The sequence below is a fragment of the Lonchura striata genome, chromosome 10, assembly GCF_046129695.1.
Source record: "Lonchura striata isolate bLonStr1 chromosome 10, bLonStr1.mat, whole genome shotgun sequence".
Lineage (NCBI taxonomy): Eukaryota > Metazoa > Chordata > Aves > Passeriformes > Estrildidae > Lonchura > Lonchura striata.
The window spans coordinates 10,411,964-10,437,604 of record NC_134612.1 but is presented as its reverse complement, the minus strand read 5'-3'; the positions used below and the strand labels follow the sequence as shown (position 1 = coordinate 10,437,604).

At 40.2% G+C, this 25,641-nt stretch overlaps 1 protein-coding gene across 1 annotated transcript in view; it reads left to right on the top strand.

The window, feature by feature from the left end:
* The window catches only part of IRS1 (insulin receptor substrate 1), a 48,036-nt gene extending 25,113 nt beyond the window's left edge, over positions 1-22,923 (top strand). The window contains exon 2 of the mRNA XM_021553701.2: positions 21,852-22,923. The gene's annotated coding sequence lies outside the window, so the exon portion shown is untranslated. The remainder of the gene's footprint in view (positions 1-21,851) is intronic.
* The last annotated feature ends 2,718 nt before the right edge of the window (positions 22,924-25,641 follow it).

The following is a 25,641-nucleotide window of genomic DNA, read 5'->3' as shown; positions in this document are numbered from 1 at the left end:
TTTTACATTAACTCTTTAAAAAGTAGTTTTGAAGATTCTTTTTGACAGTCATTTTTCATTGTAAGGTAAATTACAGATTCAAAATGACATTAGGAAGCCTGATGTCTGTCTGTCATGCTAGAGTATCACTAGAGTTGGTGTTATAACATCTAATTTCTTCCACAGTAGTGCTCAAGTAGCTCCATCTATGGATAGTCTACAATTCATGGATAATCCATTGCAGGTTTTGTTTGCTATCATCAGCCATGGAGGTGTGGTGTGTGGGTTTGGGGTTTTTTTCAGTTTTGGTTTTTTTTTGCACCCAATTTCTGTCCTTTTTAATAAATCTCCTGTATCTGGTAATTTTCCCACAATGATAAAACTAGCTCTAGTGGTCTTGATTGATCTCACTTGCCTTCCCTGTGGCTCCTAGACATCACTCAAAACAACAGCTCAATTTGTTACCTTGCACCAGCCTCAGAATATTTCCAGTTTTGATGAAAAATAGTAATACTGTTACTTTTGGGTAGCTAGATGCTGTCTAAGTGCAGAGGAATTCCAGAAGACCATCCTATAACTTCAGTGGCCAAGAATGTGGTATACTAATGTCAGCATAGGTAAACATAGGTTTTTAAACAGAATTTTTTTCCAGTTAGGAAAAAATTATTCTAAACCATGTTTGTGTGATGCTGAACTCAGAACTGACAGTTGCAACTTGGAAAAGAGGCTTTGTGGTTGTCATTGAGAGTTTTCCAAGACTATTGTCAGCAATGTGGAGTAACAGCAGCCAAAAAAATTGAGAAAAACCTGGTCTGTGTGTGCCTTTTGCATCATCAGGAAAAGGTACTGAGGACAAGAAAATACCTTTTGTTGGTATGTAAAACACTGGTGTGCTCACCACATTTTGAGCACAGGGTCTGGTTTTGTGCTTGCATCTAAAGAAGGTAGAGTTAGTGCCTTTAGCTTAGGGAAGGTACAGAGGAGGGCAGCCCTCAGTCCACGGAGTTCCATCATTTAAAAGTTCTGATTTGGAAGGTGGGCCACTGAGAGGGGCAGAGGGTTCAAGGTTTACAAAATCATGAGCTGGTGGAAGGGTGAACTCCAAGCTCTTGTTTACAGAAACCCTGCAGCACCAGCTCACTTGGTGAAACTGGATGGGAATCAGTTTAAGACAGATGAAAGAAGAAAGTGTTTGTTTACATAGCAGGTATTGAATTTATGCAACTTGCAGCCAGAGGATGTTTTGAAAACAGGCTGAGTAGGCAGGTTCAAAACAGGGTTAAGAGAGTTCATGGTCAGTGGGGAGAGTGTGAGGGGAGTGGACCACGGGACATGGGGTATTGGTTCTCTCTAAATAGCACCTTTTCTGCCTTGTTGGAGATGAATTCTGGACTAGATGAACCATCAGTCTGACCCAGATGGGTGTTTCTTACATGCCTGAGCTCTCAGGCTTAGTGGGATCTTTTTGTCATTCACTTAGAACTATGTTCTTGCTCATGGCAGGGTTAGATGGAAGGCATGAATCCTCTCTTTTCTTTTTTTTATGTTCAGTAAGCTGCACCTCCAAGGGAGACTCTTGGATCTAATTGTTAAATTCATCAGTGCTGCAAGCTGATATGGCTATTGCTTCTTAATAAACTGGAAAAAGTTTCCTTCTTTCTAGCCAGGAAAAAGTACTGGGAAGTCCATTTGGGAATGTGATTCATCCAGGTCACAGTCATCATTTTCCTCTCAGATTCCAAGGAGAGATTTGGGATAGTGCTCAGATACTAGTGATAAGATTTTATTTAGATGTAGCTTTCAGTTGTAGTGGTGAGCAGCTACACTGGTGTTTATGCAACAAGGCTCCAAACACACTTTTTATTACTTCATCAGAGGGACACACTCCCTGGTTGTGTCCCAGTGAGCTCTGGGAATTCGGAATTACTCAACCCCTGCCTCCTCTCACAGTTAGCAATGCTGAGAAGTGAGAGTAAAACCCACAGCTAGAAGTCATTGAATCTGAAGGATGTGAGTAATTATTTTGCTGGAGAGTAGGGTAGAGTATTACAATATTTTCAAGTAATTTTTAAAAAATCTTCCTTAACAAAGTTAACTTCAGTATAGCAGTGCCTTGTAGGGTGGTAACCATTGGTAACTGGAAGACAGTGAGCCTAGGCTTACTATCCATATTTTTAGATTTAATTGGGGTAGACTTAACATAAAAGAGGTTAAGAAAGAGAATTTGGAGGTTTTTGCATAATGTTAAGGCTGGAGAGACTGCAAAGCTGAAAAACAGTGAGGACATTCCTTTCAAAGGTGGTGACATTTTGTTTTACCATCAATGTCTTAAAACAGGGAAATAAATGCCCCATTTTTAATGTAATGTTCAAGAATTATTTTTATCATGGAGGAGAACTTAATTAATGGAAAGAGCTAGGTTATGTCTGAATCTGGACACTGTTGAGCTTTATCATAGCCTACTGTCAAGCTGCTGTAGAATCCATCACTATGAAGGCTGTGCTAGCAGGAGTTATTCATGTGGATACATACATCTGACTTTTCCTTGCTGGGGCACAGTTGTTTTGAGACCTTTGAGAGCTTGTCCTGCTTTCTTCCTCCTTTCTTCCTCATCCCCACTTTCTCTTTCCACAATTGCAGTAAAATTTGATAGCTCAAAGTGTAAATTAATCCTAAATTATAGAAGTTCTTCCTTGAAAATGACTGTAAATCTCAGCAATACATTTCATAGAATACAGAGAAGGAGCCTGTTTATGGAAAGAGGGGAACTTACTTATATTTTTTTTATAAATACTGAATAGAAGTGTATAAAGTAAAGCTTCCTCAGAACCAATCAACCAAAAAAACTCCCCCCTTGTCTTTTTTGACCAAGTTTCACTGTTATGAAATATATCAAAAGTGTCAATATTTACTATTGCGTGAACAGTCTTAAATATTTACTGTTTGAAGCAGCTCTGTACCTTTTTTTGTTCAGTTTTGAGAGTGCCTAGTGTTTCTACTCAATACACTGAAAATATTAAATGTTAACATTGTAGTTAGTTATCAAAATAATCTCCTAATTTGCATTAAATTAGTTTGGTGAGGCGATATAAAAGGCATTCTTGGTGGGTGGAAAAGAAGCACTAGAGGAATACGGAAAGAATGGCTGTTTACATGATGAGCACTGACACTGCAGACCTGAGCTTAGAAGCATTAGGATTTTGCTTGGTTTGGTTCCAGTCACATTGTGCAACAGGGAAAAACAAATGGAGAAAACCTCCTCTGCTTTTTGTCCCTTTCGAGGTTGTACCTACCTGAGTGACTGTATGTCCTGGTTTAGGGCGAATTTGGGAGGATATCTCTGAAAGGGTCCCTCTAGAAAGAAAATTCAAGGGGCCCCTCCCCCCTGCTTCAGGAGACATGACTCTCCTTTGAGAAAAGTAGAAGAGACTTTATTTAACAAGCAAAGTACTCACAAACATGGAAAAATGAATAATATTAAACAATGGAACCTCTTGCTGTTCTGAAGAGATGGCAAGTTCAGAAAATCCTTTTCATTGGGGTGTAGCTCAGCTCACTCAGTCCCTTATCAGCCCCTCCTGTGATGGAAATGCCAGTGCCCAGGCCCTGATGGGCCACAGGTGTGAGCTCCTGGTGTTTTTCTGGGTTTTCACTCCAGAACAGGCAGTGAAGTAGCTCCAAGAAAAAGAAAGGCCACAGTCTGAGCAACTTTTCTGCCTCAGCTAGCTAAAAAAACTAACTAAAAGCAAAGGAGAGCTCTCCTGCTGTCCATCCATGCTGCAGACAACACAGTCTATGAGGATATGGTACACCATATCAGAGTGCAGGTTCTGATGACAAACTGTGCACCTCTTCTCCCCACCCTTAGCTCTTGGAGCCAGTCTTAAAAGTGCTGAACTTTATAACCAGCATAAAGAGAACAGATGACTGGGGATACAAGCATCATAAAGTCACCCTAGGACACTGTAGAAATTGATCTTACCCCTTCCTAACCATCTTAGTGATCTAATGGTAGGGGAGCAGGATGGTGTCTTCTTTTGCTTCCTACAGATCATCAGCTGTAAGAGTGAAGGAAGTGGTAGATAATGAAGTCTACCTCAAACCTGTTTGGCTGTTTCATGCAAAGGCCACAGTGTAAAGCTCCTTAGAGTGCTTTGCTGATCCGTTGGTAGTCCTTCATTCCTTGAAATATTAAATTGCTGCAGCTTGGTCAATGCAGGGATGGGGTACTGGTACCATCCAGCCAAACTCTGAGGGACACATGCAGGCACCTCTAGGGGAAATGTGCAGGGGCCACCTGATGCACTGTTTTGTGTACAAGAACTCAGGAATGAATGTCTTCATCTCTCTTAATAAGTGTCTGAGTCAGCTGAGAGAGCATTTAACAAATGCAGTGTAAGAAGAGCTGCAAGATGCTGAGGTTCCCTCTGTGGCTGAGTAAAGCTGTGAGCTGCATACCAGCAGTGGCAAATTTGATGCTCTCAGTGTCCATTCAAGTGGCCTTGCTCCTTAAAGCATAACATAGTGCTGTTCTGCAGATGGATGAGGAGGGATAATGCCACAGTGTGATGGCTACTGAAGGAAGAGAGCTGCAGCACAACCGAGAAGACTGTCACAGCTTTGTTCAGTTTCTCTGTTTCTATGGAAGTTGTTTTTTTCCACAACTATACTTGTAGAGCAGAAACTGAAATTCAATTCAACTTCCTAATATATATGTATTTCTACTGGCAGCTGTATTTGAAGCTTTCCTTGGTTGTTTAGCTTTGAGAGGTTGACAAAGGCTGTCTGAAATACTCTTCTCTGATGAGGAGGTAACTGACCATATCACAGCATGTGGGGAAAGCTTCCTGGGCAGCTAGAGATGGAGGAGAGGCAGTGGAAAACATTCAGGTCCAAATCAGGCCCCCTGGAAAGAGGGGACAGCTGCACTGTGTTCTATGAACAGAAGAGATGCTATTTGATTTTATCAAATAGAGGAGCAGCCTCTCCAAGAAGGGAGAAGACATAAAATAAGCTGTCAAATAAGCCAGGTCCTGAGTTCTGGCTAGTGCAGGGATGGCAGCCTACCTGTGCATTTGAGGTGAGAATTGAGGAATTATTTAATAAAAAGATGAAGTTCTGAAGGCTACAAGTCCATGTGCAGGCTGGATCCCTGTTTTCTCCGTGTTGCAGAACATCAAATATTATGCTATTCCCATGACAGCCTCACTAATCCAGCTGCTGCAGTTAGGAGTGACTGTAGCCTGATCACATGTGGAGATTACTGTAGCTACAAACTAAAGTATGGCCATTGATATTTTGCACAGTCAAGTTCTCATCTCTGAAGCTCTGTGAACAGAAAAATTCCATCTGTTACTTTGGAGAAATATGCAAAGTATCCACATAATCTCTTCAGCCTCTATGTTCCCACAAATCACGGGGTGCTCTGACGGACGTGGTTGCCATGTTCATTATGAGAAGGCTGAAGTCTTGTTGCATAGTTTTAAAGTTAACTTTAACACCTTCTTGGATGTTATCTCAAACTGTGAGATTTGTGGGTTTTTATATTTAGCTCAAATTGTCTGCTATAAATGGCTTTGAGGCTGCTTATAGAAGGGTGGCTGACTGCTCAGGAAACACGCCTGCATTTCATGTTACTTAAAAACATGTGTCTTTTTGTCATCTCAGAATCTGCTTTGCAGAATAAGATTTGTTGGCATAACTCTTCAATTTACTTCCTTTATTTCCTTATTTCTGTGAGAATGGTATGAAGCTGCTTCTTCTGCATCTTCTCACTTGGCCACAGACCTGTCTTGACACTCCAGCCCACCCCTGATGGTGCTCAGCTTGTCTCTAAGTTTAGTTTCACACAGCCAGGCAGCAGTGAAACCTGGAGGTGGTGGCTCTCCTGGGAGCTCTGCTAAGAGGGACCCACACAGCTGGCCTGAAGAGCACACCCATCCCTGTGCTGTGGCCACAGCCTGCCTTGGGGTCATCTATTCCCTGATATATTGTACCTTCTAATTATAGAATAATGCAGAGTAATGACACAGTTGCTTGCCTTGGACTTTTTGAGTAAAATGAAAATATATCTGTATGGCTGTGATGTTTTATACTGATAGTTGCTCTCTGTGCCTAGCTAGAACCCTTGGGTGATAAAGAAAGATAAGTGAAGTTGAATTCCTTCAAAATATTCTGTGAATGGTGTGGAATCAAAATATAATGCAAGTCAGAAGTTTCTGTCTTTTTTTAACCCCCAAACAAAGGTTTTTTATTAATTTGCAGTTGTTGCATGCTCTCAAGGTTAGTTGTAGTCATTCCAAAATTACAAAAATAAATCCGTTTAGAATGATGGTTCCCAACTGATGTGCAGGGGCATGCAGAAGAGCCAGCAGGCTGTTAGATATGCTTTGAAATCTGAAGTAATTATAGCTTTCTCTCTGAAGAGTTGCATTAAGGTTATAAGAACACTTATGCAAGGATTTTGGCACATGCAGGTATATCATGGAACAGTTAACGGATGCAGAAGGATTCTGGGAAGAAGGGCTCCTCAGGAGGGTTAAGATACTCGGGCATCAGGTACTTACCTGGTGTGGATCTTACTTGATGCTTTGTTTCATTGTGGAAGTTTTTTCCTCTTAGTGGAACTCAGCTCTTATTGCACTTCATTCAAATGTTTGCATATTTGTGATAACCAGAAAAATGGCAGCATAATGATCATATTAGAGACATGTATGATACTCTTCCTTTTTCTTACTACATGTGGGTACTATGAATATCTCACTGTACATGAAACAGAATGAACACAATCTTTTCACTTTAAAAGAACCCTCCCGCATTTCATCATGACACACTGTATTAGAAACCCCAGTGCTATGGGCTTGTAGTATTGATGTAATTCTTCTTTTGGAAGATCTGTCTGGTTTAGCTGCACTCCCTTACATGATGCTTGTTCAGCTGGAGTGTAGAAATATTGTTAGTGCCTAGCAAACCGTGCAGCAAGGTTTGTGCATTGGCTGTGCTGCAGCTGCTGTGCAGGGGTTTGAGTGTCTGGCTGTATCCCAGCTGCTGGAATCTCTGCCAGGCACACCCACCCCCTTTAACTTGGTATTGTAGCCCAGGGCTTGAACCTGAGGATGTGCTTATGCCAAAAGAAAGGTATGCATGAAATTATAAGGAAAAAACTATGAGGTACGGGGCCTGTTAGAGATGCTCCGCACTGTGAATAGAAAGTGCTTAGTAAAGGCCTTTCAAAATGACAGTATTTTTCATAAATTATAATATAATTCAAAATTAAACAATTTCTTCCTATGCTTTTGCCTTTCTGCCACCCAGCTGATAGTATCAGCTGCAGAAGGAGCTGCACGCTGTGAGGCAAGTACAGTTAGCTTCCTGAGCTGAAAAGGGGCCACATCCACAGGTGAAGAGGGGCTGGGGGAAGCCTCTGTGCTGTAACTTAATCTGAAGTCAAAGTAACTTAATCTAAGTCAAAGCAAGTAAAGAGTTCCCTCTTGGTGAGTCAGTGGTATAGTGATTTATAAATGACTGCTGTTTTCATGTTGTTTTCACAGCCTGTAAGATGGAGGGACATAGAGCTTTGGGGGATATTTAGCTGTGTAGACACAAGATTAATTTGTATTTTATTTTATGTGGGCATATATGGGTGCTAATACTTTGTTTGGTCTTCACAGAAACAACCACCACCAAGTGCAGAGAGTGGTTTAAAACAATAGGAAGGGAAAATATTGCTTGTTAACATAGTTTGATTTCTGTATTGTGTATATCAGAGCCTCCTGTAAGCGTTTTTCTGATAAATGTGTAAGACACTGAAAATAAAAGTCAAGGTATATTCTCACAAGACACCTGAGCCTCTCTGTAAGCTGTTTTCCCCTCTTAGCTCCTTGCCTAGCCTAGCTTCTTTTGGCTATGGCTGTAATGCAGGTTATAAAGGTACTTGGACTGCTCTGCTGCAGGTGAAGGCAAAATGTAGTGTTTTTAAGTACTTCCAGCTCCAAGTACTGAAACACTGGTGCTCACCCAAAGGTTGTCCATTAAGTGTTGAGGGACCCCAATGTTCCTGTTTTACCTCGCAAAAGCTGATCCTCCAGGCAGCTTCAGGACAAAGAGTGATGTGACCTTTGCAAGCTTCTGGATCATGTTTTGAGCTCATAGTTTTCTAACAATTGATAAATCTGCACATAATTTTTACCTGGAGCTGGACCATAGCACATACTGTAGACATTTGAAGGAAATGCTGAAGTAAATTTTGCTTTATGCTTGCTTATATCAACAAGCTAAGATTGCCTGAATGTGCTGTGTGCAAGTATGTATATATTTCTGTGTAGCAGTCTGTGTGTACCTGTGTGTGTGGAGGGAGGGGGAGATAAAACCAGTTTGTGGCAAATGGAGGCAAAAAGTGGGATAGATCATATGAAAACACACCTAAATGATTGCAATATCAAAGCTGGTGGAAGGGGTGATCTGCAGTAAAGTAAGAAGTCCCTTTTTTGTCCCAGCCACCTGGCAGCAGAAGCTCAGTGGTTGCTGCACCCTTTGGAGTACCCTGTCTACTTGGGCTTCAGATGAGTTTGCATTACAGGGAATGCAGTGTTTAAAAGCTACTGTTGTTTTGTCCTTCATTAAGGCACAACATGTTTTGATTTGTATGGAGAATATCTTAAAGACTGGATGCTTCTTTGGCAGTGTAAACAAATGGAGGAGGAAAATGCATCTGTTTTCTATTACAATCTAATATTATGCTCATCTGTGGCTTCTAAGTAATGGGCACTTGTTTACATATTACAGGATATAGTTTATAATTTTATAAACATAGTTTATAGTTGCATATTGGTTTCCTAAATAAAAGAAAGAAAAGCAATAGTGGCTTATGGTAATGCTTGCACTGAGACAGTCCTGGAAGTCTAAAGAAGCAGCTGGTATCCAAGAGTGGGAATGAAAAGCCTCTGCTTTCTGCACTGCCTTTCCCATTGCTCAAATACTGCCTCTCTTTAGGCTCAAATCTGCTTACTAAATTTAGGATTTGTTGTAAATGAAGTTTATAACATTGTTTTCCTGCAACTGAATCTGATTTGTAAACCCTTACGTGGAAGAGAAAGTCTCCTTCTTTAAGTGTTTTAAAGTAAAATGTCAGTAGATGTCTGTGTACATCCCTGGTTTAATCACTACATCTAAATTGCAGCTGTGAGATATTTCCAAAGCCCTGTTTTCCTTTCTTACATTTCCATTAATTTTCAATGAAGCATGGCTTTGTTGAATGAATTGGGTTATTACTTCTGAATCTCAAATACACCATGTAAGTGTAGTGGCCAGTTCAACATTTAGAATCCACAGCTTTGAAATCTTACACATCTGAAGGTATTATTACTGTTTGTTGATGTAAGATTGCGCTGCCTGAAAGAATAATGTAGAAAAATTTGGTCATTTTGTCCTCTCTTGATTGTCTAAGCTGACAGTATACTTCAGCAGTAAAGGGATCATCTGAGCACAGAAGAGAAAAAACAAGAGTATGGAAGCTTGTGTAGATACATTCCTAAGCCCATGTGGAAGAAACCTGAGAAATAAAAAAGTAGAAAAAGATGGGAGGTTCATGGATCTTTTTATTAAAAATCTGTGATTACAATTATGTAAGAATCTGATGGTCTGATGGTGAGTTAACTTCAAAATAATAGTTTCATTTTTCTTATAAGGAAGTTCAGGGTAGTTTAGCTTAGTTTCTTATTCTTTTGACAATGTATATTACAAGAAGATTTTTCACTTAAAAATTCATATGAATGTCTGTATTGTCTATATTTTGCATGGTAAAATAGCAGAACATCTAATTTGCTCCTGTTTTTGACAACTTTCAGTGCTTCAGGCAGAAATTTCCCATGGTTGTTACTAGTCTCCCTCCAGTTGAAATTCACTGGAAAGCTTTAGCTGAAAGAATTTAACCATCTTGAGTGAGATGAGAGCACCATTCCTTTTTCATCCCTTCCAACCACTGCTTCAGATAGTGCTGATGTTTTGCAGATTTTGAAGTGACCTTGAAGTTTGGAAGGAAGCAATTGCTCCATTTCAGGGGCTATATTTGCCTGAAAGCCACACTTTGTTATGTCAATACTCTGAGTAGCTGAGAAATGCCAAGTTGCATTTACAGTAGAACTTGCTACACCTTCAGGTATTATTTGGAAAAGCTGTGGCTCCCACTGTATGAGCTTCCATAGACCCTGATGGCACTTTTCTCTTAGCAACGAGGACTGCAAGCTGGGAGAGAATCACAGACAAAAATGAAAGTTTGAGAGGCAGTTTTTTTGTGCTGAAATACCAGGATTTTGACTGAAAGAAAAAGCTCCTGTTGTCCAGAAAGAAAAAGTTCTATATTGTCTCTGTAGAACAAAATGCCTATAGATGCTACAGAAATTCTATTTGTCATGATTCTTAATTCAAATTAAGCATTGCATTAAACGTTATGAATAGTTAGTAAGTAGAGAGAGATGAATATGCAATTATTGAGGCTAGAGAACATGTAATAGAAAAACAGTCATTACCAATATAGGATGTATTTATCTGTAGAAAACAACTATAGCTGGTTTTTCCCTTCTCTTTCTATGATAACTCTTTTCTAACAGTCCTCAGAATTGATCTGGGAATCATAAATTTGTCTGACAATATGGAGGTTTGGGGGGGAGGATGTTTGTTTTTGAGGCAGGGGACTGTCCTGGTTTTAGAGAGCTTTTTTTCCCAGTAATGCAATTGAACTACTTTCTTTTCATGCTACTATAGCCTATTTTAGGTCCTTTTTATATACACTCTCTAATAAGCAGTGGTGTTACACTCTTACCTTTTGTACATGTGATAAGTAGAAAATGCATGTTACAGAATAATGTGATAGGCAGTATACCTTCTGGTAGAATTCTGAACTGCAAAATATATTTTTTTGTATGATACCATATTTACAGAGTTTTCTTTTGTTCCTTAAGTGATGTGAAATTATGAAACATATCTTCAAAAATGCTTTAATACGAAAAATCTGCTGTTGCTAGAAAACAGATGTACAAAATAACATTGACTGAAATCTCTTTAGTTGCTGTTCTGTGTACATTTTTTACCCCAAAAGACCATGAAGATTGAAGTTTTATAGCAAAAATATTAGCTTTATCTTAATTAAATCTTCATTAACAGAACTGGACCTTAAATTAGAATATTTTTGGCTCTGGCATGAAGATGCAGATTGAGAGTAGAAATTGGGATACTCTGCCATTCTTCATATGTCCTCTTTACTATAGCTTGGCCATTCAGAGTACTGGAGGTACAGGGAGTTTCCAAATGAATCTAGAACTTAAAAAACTAATGCAATATTCTGTTGGATAAGGGGAGAGCACAGGAAGAATTTATAGGTAGCTTCTGAAAGCAGAAATTGTTTTAAAAGGGACTGAGCTGTAAAACTTCTTGAAAACTGCACTGCTGCTTGTCACAGCCACTGATTATTTTTTAAATTATATTTAAAATTTTATTTTATAGTTTCCCTCTATGTTTCAGACTGCCTTCTTCCATCTCAAGCATATCTTTGATCTGCACTTGCTCCTTGAAGTATAATGCAAGCTTCTAATTTTTAAGTTACATCTATAAGGCTGAATGGAACATTACCCTCCTTGTTTGACCTCCCACATGCAATACACAATCCATTAAATCTCATGTAATATTTAAGAATTTAATACATCCTTTGCATAACGTAACAGTAATAATACTGACAAAACACTGCTCCAAGCAAAACTGCTTATCCAAACAGCTGAGCTGTGAGCAGTGGGACCAATGAAGCTGTGTTTCCTATAGATTTTTTCTCATATAGTAACTGGCCTCTTCCCCTCTGCAGCTTCTCTGGAGTATCTGACCAGCAGTGCTGGGCTGATGAGAGGATGGATGCAGGGATTGAGCATGGGTGCTGACCACCCTGCTCTCTTCATTTTGGGGGGAGTTTCAAATGTATCATCAGGTACTTTTGTAATCACTGAGACTGTCAGCAGGCCAAGTTAGGTAGAGATTCCTCTCATGGTTGAGAGGCCTGGGTGGCCAGTGGTACAAGTTTGTGTGGTAGGTTATGAGAACAGAGAGCTTTCCATGTTATGATACTATAAAGTGCTGTGATACAGCATGATAAGGCTGGATTTTAATATATTTTGTCAAGGTTAATGTCTAGAGGGTGTTTTCAATCACTGATTAACCAAGACATCTTAATAATACATGATATTGTGTGCAGATCCTTTAGTGTGTATGCTAAGCCTTTAATCTGTGCTGCTATATGCTTTTAATTTTCAATTGACTTATGCTAATAGCTTCTAAAGGGTTATCCTTAATGCTGGATTTCACAACTCATGGAAGATTTACGTGTGACAATAATACAGTGTCTATTATCATCTAGTGAGATTCTTAATGATACTCTTGTGAACAACTTTCATTATATGGGAAAAATTTCATGTGGCATGTGTTTTTTTAAAGTTTAAAATATCTGAAAAACTTTCACCTAGTTTGACTTTTGCTTGTGTAATTTTACAGTTTCACAATGCTAGATTGGTGTTGCAATTAAATAGCTAATGTGACTGTTGATTAGTTTCCCATTTGAAATCATGGTAACTGAACAAGTGAAGGTTAGTCCATTTAGGCTGTTAGTAACTTTAACATTGGCAGTCGTTCAGCCTTTTAAGATTTTGCTGAATGAAACTCAAAAGAAACAGCAGTAAAACACTTAATTTGTCTAATTGGTCTATATAATTTGGATTTAATTCGCAGTTGTATCCAAGTAGGGCTCCCCCCTCCCCAAATGCCTGCCAGGTGCTGCCTCCTCTGCTCATGCACTTCAAATTTGAGATAACTTCATTGTTTTGAAGGAGATTGTATTTCCTTTGTGCCCTATATTTACTATTTTCTTGTTACTATGGTTTCTGGAAATAAATTAGATTACAGTTGTTTTGAAAAGCTAATCTATATACAAACAAGTTTTTCAGTGTTTAAATGGTGCGATAAAGAGTTTAGCATGGACTATCTTAGAGCTTATTAAAGTGCTCAGCATTGTTATTGAGGTTAATCCCATAGCAGTCTGGGGTACTTTGACTGCTAATTCAATGGGAGGACAGAGCTCTTGCTTCACCAGTGGAGGCTTATTTTCTGATGTTGGAATTTTGTTGTCTTTTTTTTTCCTCCAGCTAAAAATTCTATCATACGTAGAGTTTACTTAATTTTATAAATCTGTTTTAATGGCACTCAAATGTTATTTCTTTTTGTAAGCATTTATAATTTTGCCTCTCACCCTCGTGCGTATGGGTTGTAGTTTCATACCATGGAGCACAAAACATACATTTCCCACATAGAACATATTCTTCAGTTTGTAGGAGTCATCCAGGAATGAAGCATTTCTTCAGTTCTTTTTATTCTCAGCAGTGTGTGGCTGCCTGATGTTTTATTTATAGCACCTTGTCCAGATGCTGCCCTGCGTCTGTCTTCATGTGGGCACTGTCAAGACATTACCACCCTGCTGTGTGCCCCTGGCACAGTCTGAACTCTGCTGGCAGGTAGCAGTTCTCAGCTCACAGGCAAGGCACTGAGACACAGGAAAATTAGGGCAGAAAAATTATGCTCTAGATATTATAGTGACTGTGCATGTTTGAGACTTCACAACTTCCTCCTCCTCACAATAAAATTTCATGTAGAAAATAGATGGGTTTTATCTTTTCCTTGAGATTAAGACAAAGTAACTTGAGTAAAACGACAGAGCGAATCAAACCAAGGGCAAAATTAATTTCAGGTCTTTCTGCACGTGGCTCTGTGCTTGTCCAACTGGCTGTAGGTCCTATACCCCAACCACAGCACTTTACTGTTGGCAGTTTTTGAGTATGGCTGATACTTTGAATTTCAGTTATCAGCTTAAGTGTCAAAGGAGTCTGAACACCAGGTTTGAAGTGCTAGGAAGATGCCATGTGCCTCTTAAAGAAGGCTTGCAATTTACAGCAGAGAGGGAAGGCAAAAAGGTCAGGTCAAATGACTGCCAATTGTGAATGTATGTGGATGTACATGAAAATGCATTCATACAGAAACAAATGATGTTGTATGTCAGTAGTTTTCTAGGATTTCTTATCGTGGTCTAAAAAGCAGAAAACAATGTGTCAAAGCAGTTAAGGTAACTAATTTAACATCATACTGATGGTGGTATCTTGGTGAAAAACTAAATCTGTGGTTAAACTATTGTTTTCTAGTCCAGCCTCAGGATGTAACAAGCTTGGCTGTTACTTTTTGCTTTATACCAAAGGCCTTCTCCTTCCCTTTATTAAAGCATAATCTCTAATTTGTTTCCAGCTCTTTCTGCTGTATGGTAGTTTTTATATTATGGAGTAGCAGATGGATTCAAAATAATGGATTATTTCCTTCTATCTTGGCTTTCCAAACTTCTTGTTACAATTTTGTCAACTTTATGATATTTCATTCGTTCTTATCCCTTCTCTGTTTTGTGTTCTTGGCAGGCTTTTCACAATGTGTTTTCCAGTACCTCCTTATTAACCTTTTTTGATATTTAATGCACTGTTGTTTTGAATTGAGGAAGTGTTTCAACCAAAATCACTGCAGAACTTCCTTCCCACGCTGCTGCCCAGACATGCTGCAGACTAGCTGCTTAATTTGCACTGGCAAAATTTCAAAGTGAAGGTCAGCTGGCCAGGTTATCCCCCAGCGGGGCTTCTGTATCCCTTCCTAATGCCATTTTTCTTCTGTCTGTTCTGCGTTTTCCTCTTATTTGTCCATTGGGAGGAAATGGCTCCAGAAAAGTTGAATGGTGTGACTCCTTCCTTGCTTTAAGCTGTAACTCTCACAATTTAGCATGTATCACAAAAACAGTTTCAAGGCAGTTTGAACTAATAAATAGTTTAAACTATTTATTTAGGGTTTTTAACATGTTGTCAGAGAAAAGTAAATCTGTCAGAAAATGAGCATTATAAAGTTGGGTTAGAAAAGCACAGGCGAAAATGGTAAGGTTTGGCTTCCGGAATAGGGAACCAGGCCAGAGTGCCAGAAAGGCATGTGAAATACAGATTCACAGAAAGATAAGGATAATCAGCAGCTGAGATATATTCTGATTATGTGGTAGCTACACTGGGTGTTATGTGTTGCTAAGCTCCATTGCTGATGTAATTTACTTGATATAATATGAACACATCTTCAGTGCACTGAATTTTGATCAAAATTAATTGTGTATGTTTAAATTGCTGACAAGCTGAGGGGATGTGAGTGCATCTAAAGGCACCCAGGTCTGCTTCCCTATAGCCAGAGCAGTTGTAATGATTACCAGCACTGGTGAGTTTTCCTAATTTGAAAAATAAAAGTTCTAACAAAGCTCCTTTGAAGAACAAATTGCATAATGGTGTTGTTTCTGGGTTCTCCTACTATCGATATTTGATTATGTGTTTGATAAAGATAAAAACTGAGCAGTGTTTTCTTTTGAATGCAACAGCCATAGGAATTGTATGAAGTGTTACTTCACCAGCGGCTTCTTGAACTGGGTGTGGCTTATTGGGTCCTCGTGAGAGGTGTGAATGCCACAAATTCTTCAGGGCTAGACTCTGCAGACTTGGTGAACTGAACAGTGCAAATTCCAAAATAATGAGTGATACCAGTTGTTGAATTTGCAAGTTTATTTGAATTTTAAAGACACAAGCAGTGTTGCCCTTTGAGGACTACAGCTATTAACTAGGTGGTGCACATTTAGGGTCTGATATTACTCTCATTATTGCTGTCTGGGGAGGAGAGAAAACCTTGGGCCAGCAGTGGGTTTATCTGAAGGATATCAAACACAAACAGTGCTGCCAAGTGTATTAGAGGAGCATTATGAGAAGATTGGGGATGAACTTGGAGTATTGATCTCATGAGATCCCTGGCTTCGTAGTAACATCATTATTTACAGTCCTGAAACAGAGGGATTTTCCCTCTGTTGTAAGCCTGACTCAGCCTTTAGCTGATTACTCAGATGGACTATTAGTAAAGGAAGCGGAAGATCCAGACCTTCAGTCCTTAAAAAATTGCAAGACACAAAGATGAGAATCCCATTTATAGCACTACACCTTTTAATGAGAAAGACTCTGCCCATATTTTTCATTTCATAGAAACCAACCAACCACAAACCTACAGGCTGCATCTTGGATTTTTGTTACTTGCAACTGCTGGACACTTGTTTTGTTTTATGGCTTGCTTCGCTGTGCTGCCACTAGAAAAGTTGTAGAATTTCTTTACAAAACATGCTATTGAATTTAAGCTCTTTCTTTCTAAACTTAATTGTATTTTGTTTCTTTTAGTCTTCCAAAAACCCCAAAATTTGGTAACTTTTTCCAAAATTGAAAAAAAAAAAGAATTATTTAATCAGAAATCCAGTGTTTAGGTTATCAATTTTCCAAAATTGAAAAGATGAAATATTTAATCAGAAATTCAGTATTTGGGTTATTAGTCTTGTTCAAACCCCTACTGCTACTGATTTTGTGTAATAGAGCAGGATATCCCTTCAGTATCTTTTCTACATAGAAACTTTGTGATTTCCTTTTTCCAGTATGTTTTATGCCAGTCCAGAGAGCTGTCTGGTATCCTCTTTTTTTGGTGGAACCAGGCAAATCTGACCTCCAGCAGCTTCACTCTCTCCCATACCAGGTGCTCGGGGCAGGCATTCCTTGGCTTTGTGTCTGTGGCAGCAGCCTTTCTTGCTGACCTCAGTGATGGGTTGAGTTTTCTCTTGAATGAGTTTAAATCAGGTTGACATGCTGTGAAGCTGAAATCAAACATACAAATTCTTTGCTGGGCAGAAGCTCATCCAAAGAATGTGTGTGGTTTAGTTTGTGCTTTCCCACTGTACTTACATCCCAGGAAATGGGTTCTGAAATGTAAAAACCTGGTTCTGGCTCATCATCTTATTTTTAAAGTTTCATAGTTGTCGTTTTTTCCCACCTTCTCTTTCTGGGGGAAAAGAAGAAAATTTTCTGCTGTAGTGAGGATGGCTTTGTTTTTTTTTCCAGGGCTGTACATGAAGTTGGTCTGAACCAATAGCAGAAAGATGGTATCATCTGTAAGTGGTCTTTAGGTTCCTTCCTCCAGCAGTGAATGACATCTACAAAACACGAAACCGAGAGGAAACACCAAACTCAGTTATTCTGCTTTATAGGAAAGGACTTGATGAAACCGATTCTCAGTAATTTCCCATTTAAGACGTTCACGGGAAAGCTGAAATAGGCATTTTGGGGTCCAAGGAAGAAAAGCTTATCTATTAAATGTAGATTACAGCCTGTCAAGTTAAAGAGCAATGTTGTAATGACTTAGTTTGGTTCTGTTTGGAATTGCTTTTGTTAGACCCGGGCTGCAATTAACGCACTGGAGCAGCCATTGTTCCTGCCTGCATTCCTTGGCTCCTTCGGCGGCGCTGGGCGCGGGGAAGCGCTGCATCTCTTATTTGCATCTCTTTGAAAAGGAGTTACTTGAGCTGGCTTAAATTTTAGTCGATGTTTTTAATTTATCAGAAGGAGATGGTTCCTGTGCCTGTGTGCACGTTAGTAATGCCGGGGGAAATGAAAACAGGCACTGCTTGTGCTCATCCGTGAGCATTCGGTTTGTGGGCAGGGGCGCGCCGTTTGCTTCTAACAGTGATGACTCGGGCAGATGTCACCGAGACCAGCTGTAAAGGAGATTTTCAAGACTTCTTTAGGGGTTCACCTTGTATCGGACCCCTAAAGACACCCCGCTGTACCTGTCCGGGCTGCAGGGAGACCTCGGCTGGTGGAGTCCTGCGTGAGTCCTCCCGAGGATCTTCACAATGGCTCTCCTTTTGTTTCGAGCTTTTCTTCATGAGCGTTTTATTTTTTATGAGCTAGATTTGCTCATTATGTGGGAAGCTGCTGTTTAATCTACACAGAATAAGGTGATCTATATGATCCTAAAGTAAACAACAAATGCACTTCTAAAACCTTTTGTTTATAACTAGTAACTATGACAGGGAGTCTTCAACTGTGATGGGGTGCAAGAGGTGCACTTCTGGAGAATGTGTTTGGATTAACAAGGTTAGTGGCAGAGCTGCAAAATATCCTCATTTGGTACACTGAGAAAAAAAAAAAATCTACATTTTCTTCAGTCGAACTACCTTTTCATTGACCTGGCTCTGTCACCTGTGGAGTTGTTTCCTAAGCAGATGCCAGCTGACACTGGGAAGATGTCGCAGTGTGCTGAGCAGTCTGATGTTTGGGAGCTGTGTTTTGCCCTGCTGGGTTAATCAGTGACAAAGTAGTTGCATTTATTTGCTGACATGATGGTGGCACTTCAACAGCAACTTCATGTTATTGGACTGTTTCGAAATTAAATTACTCTTTGGAAGGGCATTTCTATTGGTGTTTTAGGGACAAGACACATCATTGGCTCTTAATAGCAAATGGAAGTTTAAATTGGCTAATGGAAAGCCTTTTGCTGGAACATTGCTGAGTTTTCACTTTTGTTTGCTTTGTTTTATTTTTTCCTCCTTGGTTACTTTCAAAGAGAATGGAGTTGAAGGAAGGAGTGAGAATTACACTTTAAGTGTAGTTTAGCACCACATCTATGTTACGTATGAAATTTCTGTTTAACTTCAGAAAAGGTATATTAAGCTGTCTAGACACTCTACTCTTAGTTCAAAATTTAAGTACTCTTCCTCTCCAGCTCCCCAATAATGGAAATAAAATGAAATATCACCTTATTTTTAGTTACTGGATTTAAGAATGGGATTTCAGCTGTAATAGAAACTTCAGCTAGCTGTGCTGTATCCATCCTGGACTAAGAGATTTGAGAAGGAAGCTTTGCCAGCTGGAACATGCATCAGTGTTATCTGCATGTGTGTTGTAACAGATGTTGAGCAGGGACTACTTGTCAGAGGTAACTCGGAACTTTTAAAGATGCTTGTTTGTTTCAGTACATTTTTCTTGCATCACTAACTTTTTCCATAAAGTCAACCGCAAACTGCATTATTGGGGACTCCAGCTGAAACTTGTGGTGAATAGGAAATAGATTAAACACAGGTTTTCCCTTTTCTCTGGTTGCCAGCAGTGATGTCAGTAGTTTTAATGATCCTTACCTCAGCTCGCTGCTGTCCTCTCACTCTCTATTAAAACACTTGTCTTCTGTACTGTTTTGTGTGTTGTTAAGGAAATGCTGATGGCTGGAGGTATCCAGCAGATTACTTCATTTCCAAATAAGGTTCTTTCACCTTAAAGCACACTGTAATAGCTCACTGAGGAGAGAGGAGATTTAGATTATTTTGCCAAAAAGTCAGGAAATACTCTTAAAGTCCAGCAAAGTATGAATGCTAAAACTGAGGATAGCGCTTTTTGCTGTGCATAAGGCACAAATAATGATCCGAGGTTTATAGGTTGAGTGTATTTCCAGTGACCTTGGAGGAGCAGCTTTGCTCTTGGATTGTCTGTTTCCTACACATCTTTGTGCATTCAGGCAGAACAGGCACCACTGGACTGCAGGAGTAATGTGGGTTGTCATTCTCTCATTCACCAATCTGTGGGAAAGGGTGACAGACAGATTTGCATGTTGTGCTGCTGAAGATCTGGAGGTGTAAGTACAAGCTTGAAACTGCTCTATGCCCCTGTGTCCTGTCATACCTGCAGCTGACGTTTGTACGAACCCTTCAGGGTCCTGTGATTTTTCACTCTTTTTGCACATTTGCAGCACTATACACGTGTTTGGGTTTCTGTAACTGTGGGTTTCTTCAGTTTTCTTTTCTTAGTGATTTCCTCTAGGAAGTGTTTTGTTTTTCCATTAGACTTGTTACCCTCTCTCTTCCTCTGCTCTTCTGACTTTGGAATCCAGGAATAAATGCACTCCGGTAGTGGTTGAGATGACTTCTTGGCCATATTGATTGAATTGGTGAGGAATTGGATAGGATGGGCCATTTTGTTCAATACATGATGTATTTTAGTTTAGATGACCTGAATACTGGTGAAGAAGCATAGAACTTGCCCCTGATACTGCAAATCATGTATTATTTATGCTCTTAAAATTTCTGAGCAGAATCAAATCTGGCCATGTAGAAAAGCTGTTTCTTGCTGTCCTTCCACTTGCCCTTTTGGTGCAGGGCAGGTTGGATCTTTGGTCCTTGCTGGGGGCACCCAGCTGCTCCTCTGGTCCTGCTGGATGGGAGTTGGGTGTGGAGCACCCACCTTGGATAGGCAGCACACACACGATGCACACTTTGCTCATCCATTTAAACAAGCCATTTCTCTTTTGTTGCTTGTCTTTATTAATAAAGTATGACATTACTGGCTAATTTTAGGTCAAATGTAGTTGAAAGCTGACAGCTATGTGAAGCTGTGTACAGATAGTCGGGTAGGAACATTCCAGTAGATCGCAATGTGAGTGCAGAAGAAAGTTGAAAGTAAATAAGAGATCTGTGAGATAATTCTCCAGGGAGTTTTCACAGCATACCACACATCATTTGCAGGGATAGGCTTTCCTTTCACTTGAAGGACCACACAAAGTAAATTTTGTTTCTTGTGCAATTAAAGAATATAGGACAGGAGGTCTTTTCAGTTTTTTCACTTCAACGTGTCTATGGGAAGCCTTTATTTGTATACTGAGGAAAATGCACTGTTTATCTGTCTTTTCAGGAGCACAGTTAATATTGAACAAAGAAATATACACACTTTCATGTAAAATATGAGTCTTGCTTCAGCAGATTTTAGCAAAACTATTGAAATGTAAATGCTAGTAGTCCTCTAACCCCAGTTAAAAGACAAATTGTGTTCATTTCAGTGCTGTGGTTCGGTTCCCAGTGGGTCTGGCTGCGTGTCAGGGGTGTGCAGAGAGGAACTGGGACTGTGGTGTGGGAAGCCCAGGGGTGTTAGGCAGTGAGGAACACCAGGGCTGTGTGTGTGGCCAGCCAGTGCCCCAGGGCCTCAGGAGCAGTGGGAGGCAGCCCTGGTGCCCCAGCGTGTGACCTCAGCTCTGTGTCCCCCAGCAAGGACCGTGCTCCTCACAAGGGCTGGAGCAGCTACCAGCAGCACACGAGGCCATCCAGCACCGAGTGCATCCTGCTGGGCACTGCCTTGCTCCTCATCAGGGCTGGGACAGACAGCCTGCCTGGGGAGAACCAGCAGAAAGGCACAGGACTTGCTGACCCAGCCTGGTGCACTGTGCTCTGGGGCAGGGAGGCTGCAGCAGATGAGGAGAACTGGGGGGACAGGGTCAGAGGCGGCTTCTGGCATTCATTCCCCTCTAAACCTGTGCTGTGCATTATCAGAGTTACAGGACCTTGTTATTCATGCAGCTCTCTCTCAGAGGGAAGTAGAATGTAGATAAACTTATGGGCTTTACCAGGATTTTCTACGTACCATTTTTTTTAGAACTTGTATGTCAAATAGGGATGGGTAATGCTGCACCCCGAATGCTCCATTCTTTAGCCATCCTTCCCAGGCCAGGAATGGTGGTTGCAGGTGGCCAGGAAGGCCGCTTGTAGGGTCTGACATGCAGTGAATCTCTCCTGTAGCTGGTAAAAATGCCAACAGCAGGCTGGTGTTTGGAGCTTTCCTTTCTCTTGTTGCAGGAGCTTGTCAGAGTTAATCAGTATGGACACTTAAATTGTTTCTGCTTAGGTGAATCTCTTGCAAGTTTTAAATGTGTTTCTGACTGCTTTGAATTTTATTGCCAACATCTGTTTTAAATGCTTTTGGGATTCACATGCCTGAGTACAGTTCAACTGTGTATGCCATAATTTTTCAAGGTGCTAACACTTTCAGTTTGAGTGATAACTCTTTTAAAGACGAAAAAAAAGGAGGGGCAGGGAAGTAATTGCAGAAAGTTTTAAAGTGCTCATGATGCTAATTTTCTTTCTGTTTCAATTTCAGAATGATGAACTACACAACCTCAACAAATCCTTCTTTTAAACTCATGGGTATCAAGACTATAAATGTTTCATGCTATCACAACTAGGACCTCACCTCCTCCTCCTCTTCCTCTGTAAATGGGTACGATGCATCCAGTTCAGTTTGTTTACTTAACACAAACCTCAGGAGTTGTTGACTGAGCTGCACATCCTGTGTTGTGCCAAGCAGAAGCACTGTGACACCTGGACAACAAGTCTCTCTTACTTCATCCTCTACCATAAGGACTTAGCTGGCCACATGAACTGATGTGCCCACCACTACATCATGGTGAGAATGGGTATTTTACTAGCACATTTACACAACTTCATTTGCTGCTGAAAACCTGTATGACAAATCATCATTGTAAATTATTACATACAAGACTTAATGTTGGTTGAAGAGTATTAAATATTTAACATAGGTTTTGATTTATACATGTACTTTTTTAATTAAAATGTAACTTTTCCTACAGCACATCTTTTTTGATGTGGAACTGAGGTATACTATATTCTGTTGTAAACAGAGTGGGGAACCTGCTTAAAACAAGGCTTCTAAGAATAGAGTAGGGTACTATTCTTGTTTTAAGATTGTAATTCAGAAAATAATATAATACAAATCATTGGTCCCTGGGCCTTGATTGTACAGTCATATTTACTGATGCTATCAGTTGTAAGATAACCCTGATGTTGAGCTGAATTCTTTCCAAAAGAAAAATAATTTTGTATTCCTTGTAAAATAATGATCTGTATTAACTGCAATGAAGACAAACATTACTGTACATGGGTATTTACAAGTGTCAACTTGAATTCATCAATTGCACAGTAACTGACAAAAAAATCAGAAAAAAGAAATCGAAGTCTTCCATTGTATATATTGTAAAGAAGAAAAACAAACAAACAAAAAACAACCAACAAGAAACCACAAAGCAAAATGGAAACAAAAAAGGGTGAACTTTTTAAATTGACTCTTTCCCTGGAATGAAAATGTGGGCGTTTGTAAATTCTGGAAATCTCTTTCTATATGTAATAAACTAGATACTGTTTTATCTGCTGCAGTGGGTTTTTGGTCATTTTTACTTTCTTAATAAGCTGTCTCAAGTATCTGAAATTGTCCCACCAGGTTTCTGTGACATTTCCATTGTTTTCATTGAGAATGGCTGTGGGCCACTGTAGCTTAAGAATGAACTGTAATTGGGTGAACTAGGGTATATGCTTCCTCACATTATTTCACCTTGTTTCAGTTTTCTGGAGACCTTTCAGGATACAGCTCTCCTTCCACTGAATTCGGGGGAAGGGTTCACAGCATGTAAAATCATTCGGAAGCCATAGCAAGACTTCAGCATAAAATTTAAAAAGCACGACTCAGATGATTGTCTGGAAATCAGTGCAAGAGGTACGACAAGGAAGAACTGTTCTGTGACTCTCCTCTGCTTTACACTGATTCTATGCAGATGAAAATTCTTTTCTGCATAGCATTTGCAGAATCTTAATTCTTTTGGGGACTGGAAAAATACCGAGATCATGGATTTTCAAGTAACATGTTGTTGAAGTGATAATTGAATTTGAAGCCATGTCAGGTCCCCGTTGGTCCCTCATGTTTCCATGAAGCAACTCCACGGGCTAGTGCACATTCAAAAGATTCTTGTTATCAGGAAAAGGCAGGCAGGTACAGCAGCAGCTCTCCCTGCAGGAAGGCTGTCAGCCCTCAAAGAAGGGGTTTCTTCCCCTTGAGATGTTTATGATGTCTGGGATTAGGCTGTGGTTAGTGCAGTGTCCACTTCTGACTGCAGTATAGATGAAGGGGCCATTGCACAGCTGCTCTTCACCTCTCCTTTTGCTGGAGGCTTACCAGTCCCTTAGCTCTGCTGGTATTACTGCACATACAAAACCACTTTGACCCTGTCAAGTCAGAATATTAGTATTTTAAATATCATGTCTTCCATAGTGGTGTTTTTTTCAGTAGAAGTACAAATTCAGAAAGCAAAAAGAGAACTCAGGCCATATTTATACATGTGTTCTGGTGCTGTAGCTTTACTTTGTGCACATTTAAGAACCAAGCACTGTGTCCATCTTGCTCCCAGCTGCCTTTCAGTGGAGCTGTTTGTTGCCCTGTGTTTCTCTGCAGGGCTGGGTGATGAGCAGGGTATGCTGCGGGGGTCCCCAGCTGTGCTGCTCGGAGCTGTGACCGCACAGGGAGCAGCCTCACAGGGCTCCTGCAAGGCTGAGCTGACCCCAGTGCTTGGGAGCAGCTGGGCTGCAGCATTCAATGCCCACTGAATCCATCTGGGGACATGCTGCAGCTCCTGTTCTGCAGCTTCATTCAAACTAGTTCCATTTAAATAAACAATACTGAAAATAAAGAAGTGTCTAGGTTTGAAAAGACAGGAGTCTGTGAAGGAAGGCAAAAGCCTCCTGTGAAATGGAAAAGGTAAACCCCCTCCCTCCAAATTACCACAATTTAAAAAATGGCTCTCAGGCAAAGATACTAGGAAAAAACTAAATAAAAATAACAAAATAAATGTAATTAGTACAAACTAAACTAGTGATGGAGTCAGAAACCTGACACCCTGAGGAGTCAAGGTGTTGGTAGTAGTCCAGTTAAAATGGTTGCTGCTCCTCCTGGAGTGGCAGATGAAATGCTGCTGAAGTGGTGATCTCTAGAAGGGTGTAGTTTTCTCTGAAGGTCTGGTTGTAGTTGGGCCTGGTCTTCCTCTGGGAATTCAGCAGAGAAGAAGCTGCTCCTCTGGGAATCCAACGAAGTGGCTGCCAGTGTCTCAAAAAATGCTGATTTTATGCAGATAAGAATGCTTAGCTCCTCCCTCTGGGTGGAGCATCTCACAATGGGATGATGGAACTTTACCAGTCATGCAGTGAGTCATTCAATAGTCCATTAACAGAAGATATCTCCCCGGAGGGAGACATTGCTCTTGGAAGAGATAAGAAAACTACCCAACCTCCAACAGGTGGCAATAGAATACATGCTAATCTTACAAGCCAGGACAATAAGTTATGGCAAATTTTTGCCCATCTCCTGTGTGGCCTCCAAAGCATCTTTGGGTGCAGGTGATTTTGGGGTTTTTTTGGGGTTGGTTTTTTATTTGTCTGATTTTTTCAACCTGCAAACTTAGAGACTAGTTCAGTGGTGACAGGGAAGTGTAAATACTGTAAAGTGACAGTAGTCACCCTTGTCCATTTCACCTTGTATTTATCTCCCTATCAGTATTTTCACTGAGATGTGACATTGAAGATACTGTAAATAAGTTGTTTGTAAACTTACCAGATCCCCATGAAAAAAAAAAAAAAAAGAGTGAAAGTGGAAAAAAGTTCAGGACCTTCAGTTTAGAGAAAAACTTTTATTTTGTCTTTGCATCTTTAAGGTGATACTGTTCTCAAAAAAGATGAAATGAGGAATCTGTTATTTCCAGATGTTTGTTGAAAGTACATTTACATGTCAGAGGAGAAGGTGGAGGCCAGTCAAAGACTGCTAGAGCAAGCGTTATGGCGACTTCTGCATTTAAATATTTTCAGGTTGGAAGCTTTTGTTCAACATTTGGAATAGCATTAACAGGATAATTGAATGTTGATGTGTGCCTGCAGTGGCTGGGCTTGGATGTCACAGAACACAGCCCAAGAACTCTGCATGTCTGCTGTAAGACAGGTAGGGCTGGGTGCAAGGCCTCAAGAGGGAAGGATGGAGGGAGAACTCAAACACTCAGTGTCTTGTGAAGCTTGCTGGGGACAGTTTTTTTGGTAATAGGTTCTGTGCCTTTCTG